Genomic DNA, 14,482 nt, shown 5'->3' on the forward strand with positions numbered 1-14,482 from the left:
TAAATCATAGATTCAATTTTAGTATTTGTAATAAGTCTGTTTATCTTCTATTTCTTCCTAGTTCAGTCTTGGGAGATTATACCTTTCTAAGAATTTACCCATTTTTTTCTGATTGTCCATTTTCCATTTTATTGGCATATAGTAGCCTTGCAGTATTCTCTTATGGTCTTTTGTATTTCCATAGTTCTGTTGTAACTTGTTCATTCCTAATTTTATTGATGTAGGCCCCCCTCTTTTTTTGATGAATCTGCCTAAAGCTTTATCAATTTTGTTTATCTTTGCAAATAACTAGCTTTTAGTTTCATTTTTCTTATCTATTGTTTTCTTAGTTTCTATTTCATTTATTTCTGTTCTGAATTTTATGATTTCTTTCATGGGTTTGTTTGTTCATGTTACTTCAGGCATAAGATTTGGTTGTTTATCTGAATTTATTCTTGTTTCCTGAGGTAAGCCTGTATCACTATAAATTTCACTGTTAGAACTGCTTTTGGTACATCCCACAGGGTTTAGACTGTCATGTCACACACAAATATGATATCTAAATCTGTACTCATGGGGGAGGAGAGGACAAATGTAGGATATTTGAAACACATTTGAATGAGATCAGCAACTTAAAACTTATTTAGACTGCTGTATCAAAATCTCATGGTAACCACAAAATGAAGATTCACAACAGATACACAAAAACGAAAAAGGAATCCAAGTACAACACCAAAGTTAGTCATCCATTCACTAGAGAAGAGGACAAAAGAGGAAGAGAAAAAAGGAAAAATGAAGACCTACAAGAACAAATCAAAAACAATTAACAAAATGGCAGTAGGAGCATACATATCAATAATTACCTTAATGTAACCTGATTAAGTGCTCCAACTAAAAGCCATAGACCAGCTCAATGGATAAAAAACAAGATATATCTGTGTGTTTGTGTGTGTGTGTGTGTGTGTGTGTGTGTGTATATATCGTATATATATGATCTCTACAAGAGACCCACTCCACATCTAGAGACATATAGAGACTGGGGATAGAAATAAGTATTCCATGCAAATGGAAATCAAAAGAAAGCTGGAGTAGCAATACTCATATCGGACAAAATAGACTTTAAAATAAAGACTGTTACAAGAAACAAAGGACACTACATATGATCAAAGATCAATCCAAGAATATATAACAATTGTAAATATATATGCACCCAACATAGTAACTCCTGAATGTATAAGGCAAATGTTAACAGATATATAAGGAGAAATTGACAGTATAATAATCATGGGGAACTTTAACTCCTCACTTACATCAGTGGACAGATAATCCAGACAGAAAATCAGTAAGGAAACAGAGTTTAAATGATACATCAGACACATGACTTAATTGGTATTTATAGAGCATTCCATTGAAAAGTAGCAGACTACATATTCTTTTCAACTACATGTCGAACATTCCCCAGGATAGATCACCCGCTGGGCCACAAAACAAGCCATGGTCGTTTTTAATAAAATTGCAATAGTATCATGCATCTTTTTTCTTCTTTTTTATTTTTTAAATTATGAAAGTTTGATAACACAATTACAGGAAACTTGTAAAATACAGAACAAAGTTACGTATAGTTCCACTGTCAGTTCAGTTCAATCACTCAGTCATGTCCGATCTTTGCGACCACATGGCCTGCAGCATGCCAGGCCTCCCTGTTCATCGCCAACTCCTGGGATTTACTCAAACCATGTCCATTGAGTCGGTGATGCCATCCATTCATCCCATCCTCTGTCATCCCCTTCTCCTCCCACCCTCCATCCTTCCCAGCATCAGAGTCTTTTCCAATGAGTCAGTTCTTCACATCAGGTGGCCAAAGTATTGGAGTTTCAGCTTCAGCATCAGTCCTTCCAATGAATATTCAGGACTGATTTCCTTTAGGATGGACTGGTTGGATCTCCTTGCAGTCCAAGGGACTCTCAAGAATCTTCTCCAACACCACAGTTCAAAAGCATCAATTCTTTGGCACTCAGCTTTCATCATAGTCCAACTCTCACATCCATACATGACTACTGGAAAAAGTAGTCATAGCCTTGACTAGGCGGACCTTTGTTGGCAAAGTAATGTCTCTGCTTTTCAATATGCTGTCTAGGTTGGACATAGCTTTTCTTCGAAGAAGCAAATGTCTTTTAATTTCATGGCTGCAGTCACCATCTGTGTGATTTTGGAGTCCTGAAAAATAAAGTCTCTCACTGTTTCCATTGTTTCCCCGGAAATGATGGGACAGGTGCCTTGATCGTAGTTGTCCAAATGTTGAGTTTTAAGCCAACTTTTTCACTCTCCTCTTTCACTTAGATCAAGAGGCTCTTTAGCTCTTCTTCGCTTTCTGCCATAAGGGTGATGTCATCCGCATATCTGAGGTTATTGATATTTCTCCCAGCAATCTTGATGCCAGCCTGTGCTTCATCCAGCCCTGCATTTTGCATGATGTACTCTGCATATGAGTTAAATGAGCAGAGTGACTATATACAGCCTTTAATCAATTCAAAAATCTTATTTGTTACTTTTCTGAATTAAATTACCTTTCTAGGGTAATCTATTCGGTTTGGCATTTAAGTGTCTAACAACACTTCTTAGATCTATCAAATAAGTGAAGTCAGAGAGCAAACAACTGTGCAAAAATTGGTAAGAAAAGCAAGCAGATACAGAGAATCAATCACAACTTATTGGAGTAGAAACCCACAAGCAGAAACCTGTGTGTGATAGGAAAACCTGAAGTATGATTAATGAATTGCTGGAGGCTCAATATGGACAAGTCTGAGAGTTAAAACTCTAAAGGAGCCTATCATAGGGGAATCCACCATTCTTCTGTGAGTTTTACTTCCAGGATCTCTCCAGGTTCTCACATTGAATTTCAGAGAAAAATCTCCTTGCACTTCTGGCGCATGGATAGCGGAAAACACCAGAGGGAAAAATATCTTACATCTGTAGGAGCAAATATAAAAGTTATATCTGACTCCTCAGAAACCATGCAAGCAAGACAAAGTGGAGTGAAACATTTAGTGTTTAAAGGAAGAAACACCAACCTTGAATTCCCTATTCTGAAACATGATCCCTCAGAAATGAAAAAGAAATAAAAACATTGTTAGAAAAAAAAAAAAAGTCGAGGTAATTGGTTACTAGTAGAATTGCCTTGCTGAAAGTGTTAAGAAAAAATTCTTCAAAGAGAAATAAAATAATTTAGGTAAGAAACTCATTTCTGCAAAAGGAAGGATGAGCATTGGAGAAGGAATAAGTGAAGGTAAAATAAAAACTCTTTTTGTTATTCCCCTTATCTAACACATAACAATTTGTTACTAATAGTAAATATATATATACATATAGCAAAACATATATATGAATCAAAAATATGTACTTGGCTGTATTATTTAAGTATACATGTATGTCATTGCTGAAGCTAAAGCTCCAATTCTTTGGCCACCGGATGCAAAGAGCTGACTCATTGGAAAAGACCCTGATGCTGGGAAAGATTGAAGGCAAAAGATGGGGGCAGCAGAGGATAAGATGGTTAGATAGCATAACCAACTCAATGAACATAAATTTGAGCAAACTCCAGGAGGTAGTGGAGGACAAAGGAACCTGGTGTGCTGCATTCCATAGAATTGCGAAAAGTGGAACATGGCTTAGTGACTGAACAACAAAATGACTTATGCAGGACAGATAGTCTTATTAAAATAACTCCTAGCACATCTTTGGTTTTCAAAGTTAAGAAAAGATATTTTGAATTGGTGATAGTCAGTACAAAATAGTGCAAATGTTTTATTTCAAATGCCAGGAATGGGGGTGATGGGCAATATATTTTATATAAAGTAAACGTCATATGTTTTTCCATAGAAAGTAGTATAGTTTAGAGTCACATATATGTTCTGAAGAGAAACCAAATGGCAGAAACATATTCTTTCAGATTTGCTAGAAAAGAAGGAAGGTTTCTGTTCTAACTAATCGGTTTTAGTCTCCAAACAGAGTAATTTGCAGGAATTTATAAATCCTAACCTGAGCATTTGCAATCATTTTTTGTGACTGCGAGTCACAAATGAGTTCTTTGAATGTAAAGTCTGTTTCTTAATGTTTCTGTTTATTTAGCTTGGTAATATCATAAGTAAAAGGATTATTATTTTAACATTCATATTTATTAAGAGAGCAGATAGATGTATTGCCCCATGGCAACTTTTAATGGAATAAATAGAAGTCTTCAAGTTGCAATTATAGGTATATCTTTCTTTAGAACTTTCTGTTTCACATATATGTCTCAATAGGGGGCACTTTTATCACTACATAAAGTGATAATCAAGCAGCATAAAGAATAAAGGCCTCTGAATAACTCTGTTTTATGGCCTGGACAATAATGTTGAGAATTGTGTTAACCTGCAAACACCCAGAGAAGTGTGATGGTGACTGGAGAAAAGAATACTGTAAACCAGCATTGGTGAACCACTCAGAGGCATGTAAAGGCTTCAATTAGTCCTTTCCTTCTCTTGGGTATATGGTAGATACAGGAATGAAAATTGAGAAATTCCCAATCAAGCTTTTGTATTGTGCAGCTCTAGAGTTCATTTAAGGCCCTATGAATGCTATTTTTTTTTAAATCATAGTCTGCATGGACTTATTCTGTTTCTTCTTTTGTAACTACTAACTGTGAACACACATTCTAGATTGTGGGATTTTATTTTGGTTTTGTTTTTTAATTAGAATAAGCACTTAGATTCTTTTGACATAAATTCCTAGACCTAACTCTGATCTAAAGCTGTATTTCTGTCTTAAAAAATGATGATGTAAAAAAAATTCTGAAACAGTAATTTACAGTCCATCTAGAGATAGATATTAATGAGATATATTCTGATTAGTTGAATATTTATATTAAGCAACCTCCATGTGAATCACCAATTTTCAAATAATGTAAAAATATAACTAAAACTACACTGAAGATTATTTCATCTTTCCTTGATACTATAGAGGTAGTATAATGGTAATGCTTTTCATTTTAAATGATTTACCATCTAATAGAGCTATAAAATTAATCAAATTTATAAAATATCTATTGAAACATATATCTAGGTATGGTTTTTTGAAATAAGTACTATATATTTTTCATCCCCTGTCCTTCTCTCTAAAAACTACATATGCTAGGATTTTTATCCTATGTCTTTGAACTTTTATTTCTCTGGATCCTATATAGGCGAGAGCTTACCATAATTTACAACCCATATTGCATTTTCTACCTAAATTATATTGTTTAGTATTATCACTGATAAGCTTATTCACAAAAGTGCCAATTCAATAAATTTCTACATACATTCAATGTCTAATGTATGCCCAGGGGCCCAGTCACCTTCGCTTGCTATTTCCCAATATATCTGCCTCACAGTTTTTAAGCTCGAGATCCCTGTAAAATCTTAAAAATTATTGAGAACTCCAAAAGCTTTTGTGTATATGGATTATGAAAATGTTCTATCTATTCAGTTGCTGAGTGATGTCTGACTCTTTGTGATTCTGTGGACTGCAGCACAAGAGGCTTCCCTGTCCATCACCAACTCCCAGAGCTTGCTCGAATTCATGTCCATCAAGTCGGTGATGCCATCCAACCATCTCATCCTCTGTCGTCCCCTTCTCCTCCTGCATTCAATCTTTCTCAGAATCAGGGTCTTTCCCAGTGAGTCAATTCTTCGCATCACGTGGCCCAAGTATTGGAGTTACAGCTTCAGCATCAACCCTTCCTATGAATATTCAGGATTGATTTCCTTTAGGATTGGCTGGTTTGATCTTACACTCCAAGGGACTCAAGAGTCTTCTCCAACCCCACAGTTCAAAAGCATCAATTCTTCAGTGCTCAGCTTTCTTTATAGTCCAACTCTCACATCCGTACATGACTCCTAGAAAAACCATAGCTCTGATGAGACGGACCTTTGTTGGCAAAGTAATGTCTCTGCTTTTTAATATGCTAAGTTGATCATAGTTTTTCTTCTGAGGAGCAAGTGTCTTTTACTTTCATAGCTGCAGTCACCATCTGCAGTGATTTTCAAGCCCAAGAAAAGAAAGTCTGTCACTGTATCTGTAGTTTCCCCATCTATTTGCCATGAAGTGATGGGATCGTATGCCATGATCTTAGTTTTTTGAATGTTGAGTTTTAAGTCAGTTTTTTTCACTCTCCTCTTTCACTTTCATCAAAAGGCTCTTTAGTTCCTCTTCACTTTCTGCCCTAAGGGTGCTGTCATCTGCATATCTGAGGTTATTGATATTTCCCCAGCAGTCTTGATACCAGCTTGTGCTTCAACCAGCCCAGCATTTGACATGATGTACTCTGCATGTAAGTTAAATAAGTAGGGTGACAGTGTACAGCCTGACATACTCCTTTCCCAATTTGGAACCAGTTCATTGTTCCATGCCCAGTTCTAACTGTTGCTTCCTGCCCTGCATACAGATTTCTCAGGTGACATGTCAGGTGGTCTGACATTCCCATTTCTTGAAGAATTTTCCAGTTTGTTGTGATCTACACAGTCAAAGGCTTTTCTGTAATCAAGAAAGCAGAAATAGATGTTTTTCTGGAATTCTCTTACTTTTTCGATAATCCAGCGGATGTTGGCAATTTGATTTCTGGTTCCTCTGCCTTTTCTAAATCCAGCTTGAACATCTGGAAGTTCACAGTTCATGTACTGTTGAAGCCTGGCTTGGAGAACTTTGAACATTACTTTACTAGCATGTGACATGAGTACAATTGTGCAGTAGTTTGAGCATTCTTTGGCGTTGCCTTTGTTTGGGATTGGAATGAAAACTGACCTTTTCCAGTCCTGTGGCCACTGCTGAGTTTTCCAAATTTGCTGGCATATGGAGTGCAGCACTTTCACAGCATCATCTTTCAGGATCTGAAATTGTTCAGCTGGAATTCCATCACCTCCACTATCTTTGTTCATAGTGGTGCTTCCTAAGGCCCGCTTGACTTCACATTCCAGGATATCTGGCTCTAAGTGAGTGATCACACCATCATGATTATCTGGGTTGTGAAGATCTTTTTTGTATAGTTCTTCTGTGTATTCTTGCCACTTCTTCTTAATATCTTCTGCTTCTGTTAGGTCCATACTGTTTCTGTCCTTTATTGTGCCCATCTATGCATGAAATACTCCCTTAGTATTTCTAATTTTCTTGAAGAGATCTCTAGTCTTTCCCATTCTGTTGTTTTCCTCCATTTCTTTGCATTGACACTTAAGAAAGCTTTCTTATCTCTCCTTGCTATTCTTTTGAAGTCTGTATTGAACTGGGTATATCTTTCCTTTTCTCCTTTTCCTTTAACTTCTCTTCTTTTCTTGGCTATTTGTAAGGCCTCCTCAGACAACCATTTTGCCTTTTTTGCCTTTCTTTTTCTTGAGGATGGTTTTGATCCCTGCCTCCTGTACAGTGTCACAAACCTCTATCCATAGTTCTTCAGGCACTCTGTCAATCAGATCTAATCCCTTGAATCTATGTCTCACTTCCACTGTATAATCATAAGGGATTTGATTAGGTAATACCAGAATGGTCTAGTGGTTTTCCCTACTTTCTTTAATTTAAGTCTGAATTTTGCAATGAGGAGTTCATGAACTTAGCTGCAGTCAGCTCCCAGTCTTGTTTTTGCTGACCTCTATGGAACTTCTCCATCTTTGGCTGCAAAGAAGATAATCAATCTGATTTCAGTATTGACCATCTAGTGATGTCCATGTGTAGAGTCTTCTCTTGTGGTGTTGGAAGAGGGTGTTTGCTATGACCGGTGCATTCTCTTGGCAAAACTCTGTTAGCCTTTGCCTTGCTTCATTTTGTACTCCCAAGTCGAAGTTTGCCTGTTACTCCAGGTATCTCTTGACTTCCTACTTTTGCATTCCAGTCCCTTATGATGAAAACGACATCTTTTTTGGGTGTGACTGAGAGAAATGTTAAATTTTTTTATTAATTCACATAAAGATAATAAACCATTACTTGTTAAAATAATATTTTATGAAAAATAATCCTATTATAGAACAAAAATTTTGAGAATGACCTCATTTTACACTTTTGCAAGTCTCTTTAACATTTGGCTTAGTAGAAGACAGATGTATCCACATATCTGCTTTTGCATCCCAACTGTTGCCATGTATTAATATTTTTTTGGTTGACTAATATTAAGAAAACCTAGCTAGATAAGTAGTCATAAAATGGAATATATTATAGTAGCTTTTCAAGATAATTTTGGATGGTTGTCTTTGATACTACACCAGAACTTGACAAGTGTAAATTATTAAAGGCTAGTTTAATGTGGAATCTAACTATTGATGTGAACTTTAAGTACTCTTACAGTAAAATCTGTTGGTCTGTCATGCACTTTGGTTCATTTACTTATGGATGATTTTATATTATCATGCATTGAACATCTCATAACTAATGGTTAGCTGAATTATGCAACTTTCCTAAACATTGATGTATTTCATTATACAATATTAAAAAATTGTTAATATCACCATTAGTCTCTTCAAGAAAGGCTTCAAGTATTTAGAAACTATAAGCAAATACAGGTTTTCCAAAATTCTGGTTTTTACTTGAATCTCAAATTTCATCATTTTGATTGCCAACAAATACTGTCAGTTGTTTTTCTTGAAGTGACAGATTTACTTTGTTCATTTTTGTGAAAATGTCTGCCAAATAACCAAATCTGAATAATTACTTTGACAGTTGTTCTTTTACATAAAAATGGTATTTTGTGGTAAAAGCAGCTAGTTTAGCTCACAACACAAACAATTACAAAGGAACTTTTTCTCAAAATAACCGTTATGCTTTTTGGTATGCAGCAGAAATGTTTTGTATGTACTTCCTATTTTTGTCACATGTAATATTAAAAGATACATTTTCAGTGGTAGATATTTAATAAAAATTTGTGTTTTTCTTGCTTCTTAGAGGTCATTCTTAATAGAAATTGGCTTTTTCCCCCGATTGGTGGAAGATACACAATACATATACATATATACAATAAAATGAGGTATAACTTTTAATTTATTTTAATTGTATTTACCACTTACAATTTTTAGTGAAAGAAAAATGTATTAATTTCAACTGATACTATTAAATAAAGCAGAATTATAGAAAAGGTTTATTTTTAAAGAATACAGATATATAACAATGCTAGAAAATAAGAGAGCATTCCATCATTAAACCAAAATCTTTTCAGAATTTCTAAAAGGTAGAAAGCAATTGGGTTTGTATTTCTTTAGAAAATGAAACAAATCAGTGGTTTATTTTTTAAGCCCAAGAAAGAAAAACCATATAGAATTAAGAACAATTCTCATTAGAGATCTGGCATAATTTCAAGATCAAAACTCCATTATAAGGAGCTTTGAATGCATATTGAAAAGTGAAAGAAGCCAATCTGAAAAGAAGGCTACATCCCGTAAAATTCCTACCCTATGACATTCTGGAAAAAGAAAACAACACACAGACAGATCAGTAATTGACAGGGCTTGTGGGAGAGGGTGAGAGGAATGAATAGATAGAGCCAGTGAGTTTTAGGGCCACTGAGTTTTAGTGGAACTATTCTGTATGCTACTGTAATTGTGGGTATAAGGCATTATGCATTAATCAGAACCCAAAGAGTGAAAAACCAGGAATGAACCCTAAGGTAAACTGTGAACTTCAGTTAATGGTAATATATCAATATGAGTTCAGTTGTAAAATTGTACCACAATAATGCATGTGTGTGTGTGTGTGTGTGTAGTAGGAGGGGATATATGGAAATTCCCTATTTCCTATATAATTTTTATGTAAACCTAAAACTATTCTCTCTCTGCTATGAAGATGTACTGTCTGACTTTTAAGAAACACAAATAATATGAACGATAAACATAAAAACTGATCCCAGAGGAAATAGATTTATCCAGAAAACAAAAAAAAATATTGTATTTTGTTTATAACATTTTATAAACAAAATATTATAAAATCTTATTAATAGTAAAGATATATCTTGAGTGATACAGTAGCCTACTATTAAACAAATGAACACTAAGAGGATAAGAAATGATTCATGAAAATTGAAATGTGACTTCTAAAATGAAAAAAAAAATAGCGTGAAAGCTGTATAACAGAATGATATAAAACATAAGCCTTTTTCAATGCTATGGCAAAACCAATACAATATTGTAAAGTAAAAAATAATAATAATAATTTTTTTAAAGTAGGGAAAAATAAAAACATAAGCCTTGAAAGCAAGTGTCCTAAAGAGATGTATTTTATATTATGTTCACTGCTTTATAACTAGCACCTGGAACAGTGTGCAGTCCTCAGCAGGCACTCAGTAAACATTTGTTAAGTCAAAAATTGAATGATTTTGTATCTTGAAAAATACTGCTGAGGAACTTTTCCTGAACATAGCATAACATAAAGAGATAGAAAATGGAACACAAAATTGAACGTGGAAAATAGATCCAAGGGATCTAATTTGTGTGTACTAAGAAGTAAAAAAGTAGGAACAGAGAAAATAGACAGTGGTGATTGATGAGGGAAAAGTGAACTTTCTGCTGGACTGCAGAAAGACCTAGTCCTCCAGATCGAAAAAGACTACTGAGTACTGAACAGAAGTGACTATAAGGATACATAACTAGTAAAATTTTTCAAATCTAAGGATGGAAGGGTTGTAAGACTTCCAGCAAGAAAGAAAGCACAAACAAGATAGACATGTTTTTCATATTCAGTGATAGATGGTATGAACCAGTGGATCAATCTCCCTTTTTTGAATTTTAAGTCCTCTTTATTTTTGAAAGATATTAAATATACTCACCAGATATAGATAGATGTTCAGGTAGATAATTGTGTTTTTTTAACCCAGTACTTTAAAGATGTTGATGCATGTCTTTTTTTTCCCCTTCCATTTTTATTTAAATATAATTGATATACAGCACTGTAAAAGATTAAGTATACAGCAGTATTATTTGACTCACAAACATCATAAAATGATTACCACAAGGAGTTTTATGAATATCCATGATACTATCTAGATATAAAATGAAAGATAATATATTTTGTGATAAGACTTCTTAAGATTAACTCTCTTAACAACTTTCATATGTAACATACATGAGTGTTAACATACATGAGTGTTAACTATATTAATGATGTTGTCCATTATATCTTTGGTACTTACATATCTTATAACTATAAGTTTGTACCTTTGACCACATTTATCTAGTGATTAGATATTTCTATATAGAACAAAATCATCACGAGTGTAAATCTAGTAACCATCTGTTACCATACAAAAATGTTACATTATTATTGACTGTTTTCCCCAGACTTTACTTTTCATTCTCATGACTTGTTTACTCTGTGACTGGAACTTTTTACCTCTTCGTTTTCCCTCACCTTATTTCACTCTTCCCCCACCCCTTGCCCCGCTGACAAACCATTTGTTTGTACTCTGTATCAGTGACTCCGTTTCTGTTTTATTTGTTCATTTGTGTTTTTTTTTTTTTTACACTTCACATATAAGTGAATTCATACCATATTTATCTTTCTCTATCTGACTTATTTCACTCAGCAAAATACTCTCCAGGCTCATTCATGTTGTCACAAATGGAAAGATTTCATTTTTTTATGGCTGATTAATATTTAGTTTTGTGTGTTATGTACCACATCTATATTCATCTATTGATGGACACTTAGGTTGCTTCCATATCTTGGCTATTATGAGTAATGCTGCAGTGAATACAGGGGTGCATATATCTTTTCCTAAAAGTGTTTTAGTGTTTCCTAAAGTACTTTTGTGTTTCCTGAAAACACTACAAACTTAGTGTTTTTGTTTCCTTTGGAAAGCTACCCAGAAGTAGAATTGCTGGATCATAGCTTTATTTTTAATTTTTTGAGGAACCTTTGTTCTCTCTTCCATAGCATCTGCACCAATTACAATCCAGCCAATAGTGCACGAGACTTCCCTTTTTTCCATATCCTCACCAACACTTGTTATAATCTTTTTGATAATAATTATTCCGACAAGTGTGAGGTGATCTTATTAATTCACTAATTAGTATTTCACTTAGTATTTCACTAATGATTATGTGTCTGTCGTATATCTGTATGTCTTCTTTGGAAAGTGGGTATCCTTGTCTTGTTCCCAATCTTAAAAGAAATACTTTCAGCTTTTCATCATTGAGTATGATGTTAGCAGTAGGTGTATCATATATGGCCTTTATTATATTGAGATATATTTCCTCTGTATCCAATTCTGAAGAGTTTTTATCATAAATAGATGTTGGATTTTGTCACAATCTTTTTCTGCATCTATTGAGATTGTCATATGGTTTTTATTCTTCAGTTTATTAGGTGGTGTATCACACTGATTTGTGGATATTATACTGTCCTTGTATCCCTGGGATAAATTCCACTTGATCATGGTATTGTTGTTCAGTTGCCAAGTCATGTCCAGCTCTCTGTGACTCCATGAACTGCAGCATGCCAGGCTTCCCTGTTCTTCACTATCTCCTGGAGTTTGCTCAAACTCATGTCCATTGAGTCAGTGATAGCATCCAACCATCTTATCCTCTGACACCCTTTTCTCCTCTTTGCCCTCAATCTTTGATGATTCTTTTAATATATTGTTGAATTTGAATTGCTTATGTTCTGTTGAGGATGTTTTACATCTCTGTTCATCAGTGATAGTGGCCTGTAATTTTCTCTTTTTTTGGTGTCTTTGTCTGGTTTTGATACAGATTGATGATTTCATAAATGTTTCTTCCTCTTCAGTTTTTGGGAATAATTTGAGAAAGATTGGCATTAACCATTCTTTAAATGTTTGAACTTAACTGTGAAGTCATCTGGTCCTGAACTTTTGTTTGGGGGAGTTTTTTAAATTATCACCACTGATTTAAGTTCATTTTTGAAAAGGGCCTGTTCATATTTTGTACATTTCTACAAATTTATCTATGTCTTCTAGGTTGCTCATTCTATTGGCATGTAATTTTTTGTGTAGTCTCTTATAATCTTTTGTATTTTTATAGTATTGATCATAATTTTCCCTTTTCATTTGTGATTTTATTTGGGTCTTTCCTCTTTTTCTCAAGATGAGTCTGACTAAAGTTTTATCAATTATTATTATCTTTCCAAAGAACCAGCTCTCAGCTTCATGGATCTTTCCTTTTTATTTTTTTGGTCTCTGTTTCATTTATGTCTACTCTGACCTTCAGTATTTCCTCCTCCTCCCTTTCTGTTTTGTTTTTCTTTTTCTAGAGCCTCTAAGCATATGGTTAGTCTTCTTTTTCTTATTTTTCTTTTCTGAGGTAGATATGTATTGCTATAAATGCCTGACTGATTGGCTATATCTCATGAATTTTGGTTAATTATGCATTTGTTTTCATTTGTCTCCAGGTATTTTTTTTTCCTTTTATCTTTAATTTTGCCAGTGATGCATTGGTTGTTTAGTAGCACATTGTTTAACATCCATGTGCTTGTGTTTTTGCAATTTTTGTTTTACGGTTAGTTTCTAGACTTATACTTTTGTGTTCAGAAAAAATGCCTGATATAATTTCAGTCTTCTAAAATTTACTGTGACTTGTTTGTGGCCTAGCATGTGATCTATCCCAGAGAATGTGCACTTGAAAAGAGTGTATATTTTGCTGCTTTTGAATGGAATGCTCTGTATGTAGCTATTAAATCTATCTGATTAATATGTCATTTAAGGTCAGTGTTTCCTCTTTGATTCTGCCTGGATAATCTATTGATGTAATTGGGGTATGAAAGTCCTCTACTATTATTGTATTAGTGTCACTTTCTCTATTTGCTGTAATATTTGCTGTATTATTTAAGTACTCTTAGGTTGGGTGTGTATGTGTTTACAGTTGTTTTATCTTTTTGTTGAATTGATTCCTTTATCATTACATAATGTGTCTTGTATAATATTTTAAATATATTATGCTACTTTCTTCCGGCCTGCAGAGTTACTCTAAAGTCAACTGGTAGTCTTATGGGAGTTCCACTAAAAGTAACTTATTGCTTTTCCCTTGCCATTTTTTCATATTCACTTTTTATCCTTGATTTTTGCCATTTTAATTCCAGTGTGTCTTGGTGTGGTCCTTTTTCATGATCTTGTTTGAGACACTCTCTGCTTCCTAGACCTGAATGTCTGTTTCCTTTCCCAGGTTAGGGTTTGTTTTTGTTTGTTTGTTTGTTTTTAACTATTGTATCTCATATATGTTCTCTACTCCTTTCTCCTTCCCTTATCCTTCTAGGATCTCTCTAATATGAATGTTAGTATGCTTGATGTTTTTCCAGAGGTCTCTTAAAATGTCATTTTTTTTTTATTCTTTATTCTTTTTAGCTTCAGTGGTTTCCACCAGTCTTCCAGCTCACTGATCTGTTCCTCTGCTTCATCTAATCCACTGTCAGTTACTTCTAGTGTATTTTCTAATGCTTTGTTAAACTTCTCACTGTGTTCATCCAGTCTTCAACAAGTTAGTTGAGCATTTTTATGATCATTACT

At 34.2% G+C, this 14,482-nt stretch overlaps 1 protein-coding gene across 2 annotated transcripts in view; it reads left to right on the forward strand.

The window, feature by feature from the left end:
* RNF180 (ring finger protein 180) overlaps positions 1 to 14,482 on the forward strand; it is a 246,060-nt gene that overhangs the window by 152,862 nt on the left and 78,716 nt on the right. The gene's annotated exons all lie outside the window — the stretch shown is intronic.

Source organism: Oryx dammah, unplaced genomic scaffold, assembly GCF_014754425.2.
Source record: "Oryx dammah isolate SB20612 unplaced genomic scaffold, SCBI_Odam_1.1 HiC_scaffold_20, whole genome shotgun sequence".
Taxonomy (NCBI): domain Eukaryota; kingdom Metazoa; phylum Chordata; class Mammalia; order Artiodactyla; family Bovidae; genus Oryx; species Oryx dammah.